We start from the raw sequence: 6914 nt of genomic DNA, 5'->3' as shown, positions 1-6914 counted from the left end.
GCACTCTGAAACTCATCTCCTCCTCTTCTCACTGCTGCCCGATCCATCACTCAGCACCATCCATGTCAGCATCTCCATCAGAAGCTGGGTCGGGTCTCCTCTGCCAAGTGACGGCTGTCATCGCCAAGGCAGTTCTTTCTCTCAGCAAAGGGGCCATGCTCAGTCCTGTGCACTTACAGCTAGCTGGACTTGCCTGCGGTTCTCTTGAGGCACCCCTGTGAAGGAGAGGAGGAGGACAAGCAGGAGGAAGAAGGAGAAGATAAAGGTGGGGAGGGAGTAAAGAATGAAGGGAGGAAGGAGGAGAAAAAGGAAGAAGACGGAGACGGAGGAGAAAAAGGAAGAAGGAAAGGAAAAAGGACGGAGGAGAAAGAAAAGAAGAAGGCAGGAAAGGAAGGGGAAGAGGGAGGAAGAGGAGAAGGAAGAAGAGGAGGGAGGAAGAGGAGGAGAAAGAGAAGGAGGGAGGAAGAGGAGGAGAAAGAGAAGGAGGGAGAAGGAGAAGGAAGGAAAAAAGGGAGAAAGAAGAGGAGAGGAAGGAGAAGAGGGAGGAGGTGGCAGCGGTGCCCGTGGCTGAGATGGTGGTGGTAGCGACGGTGGCTGTGGTAGCTGTGGTGGCTGTGGTGGCTGTGGTGGCTGTAGCAGCTGTGGTGGCCGTGGTAGCTGTGGTGGCCGTGGTGGCTGTGGTAGCTGTGGTAGCTGCGGTGGCCGTGGTGGCTGTGGTAGCTGTGGTGGCCGTGGTAGCTGTGGTGGCCGTGGTAGCTGCGGTGGCCGTGGTAGCTGTTGTGGCCGTGGTAGCTGCGGTGGCTGTGGTGGCTGTGGTAGCTGTGATGGCCACGGTGGCTGTAGCAGCAAAAGCAGTCAGTCTCTCCTTCCTCACCGGGAGCACGTTCTTATCATCTGCTCCAGCGAAGCCAGGTGTGCAGACTCAGCATCCAACTTGACTTGGGCCTAGTGCCCTTTGGCCCCTTGCCCCTCAGTGCCCCTGCTCAGCCCAGCTGCTCTGGGGGTGGCAAGGCTCACCCTCCAGCTTGCCCAGCACTCCCGCCATGGGCAGGGATGGGTCTGAGGCTCCACCTTTGCAGCCCTGCTCAGGAGCCATTTTGAGGAATGGCTTTGGCCCCAGCCTGACTGGGCCATCGGGGCCATCACTCGCCATCAGTTCAAGCATGAGGACCACTCAGCCCGGCCCTGGGGAATGTGGGAAGAGGAGGAGGAGGAAGACTCGAAGCCCCAGGGGAGCTTCCTCTCTGGAGCTCCAGAAACCAAGGCAGTTAGCTCAGCTCAGAACCCCTCTCCACCACCAAAGCCAGACTTGCCCCGCCCCCTCCTGTACCGTCCCTCCTGGAAAGAAGCCTGGCATCCCACGATCCACAGAAGGAGGGGACCAGACAGCTGTTAGTTCATCCAAGCATGTGTCAACCTCTGGACCTCTAAGAAGTACCCTCCCCTTGAGAGCCCAGTGGGCAGGGCAGGGTGCTGGCAGCTGCATGGGGTTCCAGCCGGCTCCCCGCCCTCCCACCCATCACGCTGCCCGTGAGACAGAACACCCAACACTCACTCTCCTTATATTAGTAGCACATCCATCACCGTTTGTTAAGACAGGAAACACATTTATTGAGAGCACAGTCGGGTGTGCCAAGCCCTGTGCTTTGCCGCATCACAGTGCCCTCACAACAGCCCTGTGAGGTAGGTGAACCAGCCCACCACTCCCCGCATGCAGACACCGAAGGCTCGGCAGCTCCCCTAGGCCTCAGGGTTCCTGCGGGGTGGGCAGGGGTCCAGCCCGTGGCTCTGACCCCAGGTCAGCGGCGTCCATCAGTCAGAGGGTGGGTCTCTACTCAAGGGGGTGCCCCGGGTCCAGAGTCTCTGGGTCCAGCCTGTCCCGTGGGAATAGGTGCAGGGCGTCCCCGTGGCTGTGGAGGCTGAGAGAGACACAGTTGCAGATGAAGGCCACCTGCCCCCGGCCTCGCTGGCCGACAAGAGTTCCCAGACAGGCAGGCCCCAGGAGGAGGGAGAGGAGGGCGAGTCCGTGCTCAGGGGCTTCCAGCAGCATGGGGGGCGAGGGGAGCACCCAGCCACCAGCTCCGCCCATCTACCTACTGGCCCCTCAACTTCTGGTGTCCTCTACCCTACCTTGGACTCTGCCTACCTGCAGAAACTTCTGGAAGCATCACTCTAGTCCTGATGCCCTCCCCCAGCTGCAACCTCCGGTTTTTCTCACCTTGATAACCCAGAACCCAGGACTCTTGGCCTTTCTAAACGCTATCCCCGGCTCTTCTGCCCAGCCTATCCAGCTTTGCTGTTTTTCTTACAAGAGCCTCTTCCTCCTCCAGAGAGCTTTCAACTTTTCCTTCTGAACCTCTCCCATCCAAACCTGCAGAGTCTCTGTATTTAAAAGCAAAGCCCTCCCTCTGCCACTGTCTCCCCAGAGCAGGCTGGTGCTTCCCCCCTTGCCCTCCACTCTGCCCACGAGTCCCTGGGGCCAGCGCAGACAGTTCCGGGGGGCACAGGACCTCTGCAGCCAGCACCCAGTGGCCCGGATCTCCAGCTGGGCCCACTGGGACAGCTGAAGTCAGAGAGCACCTGTGTGCCAGGTCACAAAGCATTTATTTCACACAAACAATCTCATTGAACCCCACAATAACCATAACAGGCAGGTGTGGTGCTTTCCAGGTTACAAACAGCAAACTTTCCCAGGCCACATAGTCAGAGGGGTTGGGGGGGCCTTGAACCCAGACCTTGAGTCTCACGAGTCGGCCTATGGTGTGCAGCGAGGATTCTCAGGGCTCATGGTCATCCCCCAAGCAGACACTGTCATGAATTACTCCCATTTCTAATAGGTGGAAAAATCGAGGCTCAGGGCGGTTCAAGTAACCTGCCTGGTACCCATGCACCATTCTTTGGGGGTGAGACAGATAAAAGGAATCCAGGTCTGGGGTCTGACGCCCCCACCCCTCCACCCCCGGTATTCTGGATGTCTAAGGCTGCATCCCAAACCCGACAGGTGCCTCAGAGGTCATTGCTAATTGTCACCAATGGTGGGAACAAGGACTTCTCAGGGGAAATAGCCTCCTCCCCAGGCAGGGGCTTCTGAAGGCTCAGGGACATCCCCCTCTTTAGAAATTGCCAAATGTATTGTACATTTTCAAAATCACAGGCACCACAGCAACAACAGAGACACTTTGGTCTAGATGAAGTTTTATCCTAGATATATATGTTTCCATTTAAAATACGGTGTTTCCACTGGGGGAAACCCACCCGTGACTGCCTGGCCCCCAACTGGCAGGGAGGACAGTGAGGCCCCAGAGCAGGCAGAGACCTTCCCCAGTTCAGAGCTTCCTCCGAGGGGTCTGCCAAGAAACACACCCTTTCCTCTTAAACAAACGCGCGTACACTAGGCAAACGGCCCATTCAGTTCTGCACAGCCATTTAAACCTTCCCCTCCACAGGAAGCGAGCATCTATTAGGCACCTACTGGTGCGGGAGGCAGGGTGCGTATGGGGTTCAGAGCGGGGCTCACGGGCAGCTTTGTGGGGACCTCCCTGAGCCTGTGTCCCCACCCACCCCCAGGAGACCAGGGCTAGCTCCGCCCACCTCCAGGGGATGCTAGGTACCCGATAGAGCCCCCCAGCCCTAGGTCACACATAGGTCCAGCCTGAGGGGACCCCAAGGCCCACCCTGGAACAGACACCTAAACACAGACTCAGAATCTCCTGGGAGGGGCTCCCTGCTGTGAAGCCCCATGAGAGCACTGAGGAGGGGCCCCCACTGCTTCCAAGTTCCCAAGAACAGGGGATGGGCATGGGGCAGACAGCAGGGGCCACACTGCAGGGCCCCTCAGCAGAGCCCGGGGGAGGGGAGAGTCAGAGGACCCGTGTGGGTGCTCCTGGGGGCGGGCACGACAGGGGCCAAGGTGTGGCGGCCAGACCTCATGGTGAAGCTCAGGCTACAGGATGAGACCCGAGGCAGCAAGGGGCCAACGGCCTGCCCGCTGAAGCTGTGAAGCTGGAGACAAAGGGGCGGGGCAAGGGAGGCTGGCATGGGGTGGGAACCGGGGTGGGGAGCAGAAGGAGCACCCAGCTCAAGCTCTCACCAGCTGGCATGTGGGGACATGAGAGCCAAATACTGCTCCTGCACATGCCAGAGATGAGAGCTGGAAAAGAACACAGAGGTCTGGTGAAGAGACCCTGGATCTGAGGCGGCCTGTGCCTGGGGTGTCTGGAGACCCCGCCAGTGCAGCGGCACCTTCCCTGACGCGACGGAGTCCCCTGGAGGGCACGTCTCCTTCCTCCCTGCCCTCCTCTACCAGAGCACTCCTGGGTACCTGGCGGGGGCGGGGCCGCACCAGACTACACTTGCTGGGAGCTGGCAAGGGTGCGCTGGGCCTGGCAGGGGTGCGCTGGGCCTGGCAGGGGTACACCGGACCAGGCAGTGGGCCTTATTTGGTGGACTCAAAAAAGCACAGGCTGTTGGTGCAAAGCTGGGCAATCCTGGCTCCGACACCAGCTGTCCCGATTCTCAGCAGGCTCGTCTCGGCCCGCACTCCAGTCAGAGAAGGGAAAGTGTCCAAGACCCCCGAGCTTAGTGCCAGGCCGACAAAAGGTGGCAAAACCCACCTTCTGCACCTCTACCAGGGCAGGAAAAGGGCCGTGAGGAAATGCGGAGCACAGGGTGAAGGGACGGAGTGCCCCGAGCACGCCACCCAGAAGCCCCTCTGCGTCCTCTCTAGGTCACCCCACTCCTCCTCCCTAACAAACCAGGGGCATACCCGAATGTTTGCAGAAGCCCCTCCAAGCAGACAGACTGTCCCCTCATGGCACCAACAGGTACAACAAACCCCAAAGCGCCGTGGCCCTGCCAGCTACAACCTGCCGGGGGCAAGTAGCAGCCCACGGTGGAATGGGGGCGGGGCGACCTCTGCAGAAGGGAAAAGCTATCACTCTTCAATGAAACAAATATTTACCCTGGGCCCGCAGGGCTAAGCCCCTGCGGGCTGCTCCACCAGCAGCTTGCACATGCCATTGACTGTGGGAAGCGCAATCCCAGCAGAAGGTCAGGGCTGACTTTTTATCCACTTAGGACTAGCGAAGCCATCACTCACGCTGCTTTCAAGACAAACCCCCACATATGCCCATTCCCAGGGAAAGCCAGCATCTGCACAGCACTGTGGCAGCACACCCACCCTCGGCCCTCACAACAGCCCTGTGAGGTAGGCTTTCGAGTGACCCACGGCTTAGAGGAAAGGAGACCAAGGGTCAGTGAGGCAAAGGGTTAGTTAGGCGGCCCCGGGTCTGCCAGGCTCTTCCTAACACACAGCACAGCTTCTCATCAGAGAGCTGAAGTTCCATCACATGACGGCGAAGCAAGGCTCCTGCTTTTCAGACATGGCGTACATACGTCCATAAAGTACAACATGGCAATGGTTAACAAGGTTAATGAAAAGCGAAATCATAAACTCTTAGTAAAGGTCACAAACATCAAGGCTTGTCACTGGTTACAATTGCATTAGCTATCCGTCCATCTGACAGAGAAGGAAGACACCAGCCTACCACTCACCAGGCTCTGTGTTGGGCACCCAGCCTGCTGGCATCTGAGCCCAAATGGTATCAGTTAGAGGGGGAACAATGCAGTGTCTTTGATGACTGGCGCCTAATATTTTGGGGAAAAGGATGCCACCCAGAGGGGCCTTTTGAAGACGGACACATGTAGGTGCTGCCCACAGGCCAGGCAAAGGTAGGAAGCACACAGCATTCAAAACACACAGCCAGGCATGTCCAGGCTCTCAGGTGAGCGTGAACGCGTCCCCCCGGGGGGTCCAGAGGCGTTGCCCGAAGTCTTCCAAACCCCTAGCCCAAAAGTTCCAGCCACAATTGCTCTTGTCCTACCACACACCCCTCCATGCTTGGAGATAAGCGCTTTCCCACTCGGCTATCTGAGTGAGGCCGTCTCCCTGGCCTTTGATCCTCACTCGCCTGGCACACCCCCGGGGATACGCACACCGCCCTTCCGAAATCACAGTCCCAAATCACAGTTACATGGCTCCTCACAACAGCCCTGCGAGGTAGGTGCCACAGCCCTCCCCGGAAGGCAGACTCAACCCCAGCTCTCACAGTGAGTTTCAACCACACAAGTTTGTCCAGCCCCAGGGTCTTGGCTTTGCCTCTCGTCCTTCCTCTCCAAGGCAATGAGTAACATTCAGAACTCCAGGTCCAACCCCCAAGACTATGCCTCAACCCCCACCCAGGCAGCAGGTGCTCCGGGAGTTCTCACCTCGTCTGGGACCCACAGAACAGCTCGGGGCTGCACCCAGAGTCTGTAAAATGCCACATGCCTTGGACACCCAGGTCTACCAATGGAGTGTTCTATGCAGACCCCCACATGGGAGGTGATTCTTCTCACCCACATGAGCAATCATCTCCCCCAATTTTCTCTAAATAGAGCTGGGCATTAACTACTCTTGAAAGGGGCAGGAATGGCTCCAAGACCACCTCCAGGAAAGGCCAGAGTGCCCTAATGACTTGAAAGCCTGCTCATGGCCAGAGCAACACTCATCTCAACCCCCAGCTCTCATTTTGGCCTCTCGACGATGTGGGCTGTGATTTCTGAGCACCCAAGGAACACAGCTGGCTGATTCCAGTTGTACAGGGAACAAAGTCAGAGGGGCAATCAAACCTGCAACAGAACGCGAATCTACAAGTCTGAGCTGTTTCCGAGGCCTCTGCTTGTCACTGACACAAGCATAGCCCCTTACCAACATGTTCATTGTTTTATTTCTTTCTTTTTTTTTTTTTTTTTTTGAGATGGAATCTAACTCTGTTGCCCAAGCTGGAGTACAGTGGTGCCATCTCAGCTCACTGCAATCTCTGCCGCCTGGTTTCAAGTGATTGTCCTGCCTCAGCCTCCTGAGTAGCTGGGAT

The 6914-nt window shown here is 57.8% G+C and overlaps 1 pseudogene; it reads right to left on the bottom strand.

Moving 5' to 3' along the window:
- Positions 1-1925: 1925 nt before the first annotated feature.
- LOC120361336 (uncharacterized) lies at positions 1926-5587 on the bottom strand (annotated as a pseudogene).
- Between the last annotated feature and the right edge of the window lie 1327 nt (positions 5588-6914).

This window comes from Saimiri boliviensis, chromosome 2 (assembly GCF_048565385.1).
Source record: "Saimiri boliviensis isolate mSaiBol1 chromosome 2, mSaiBol1.pri, whole genome shotgun sequence".
NCBI classification, from domain to species: domain Eukaryota; kingdom Metazoa; phylum Chordata; class Mammalia; order Primates; family Cebidae; genus Saimiri; species Saimiri boliviensis.
This window is presented reverse-complemented; position numbering and strand designations above follow the sequence as displayed.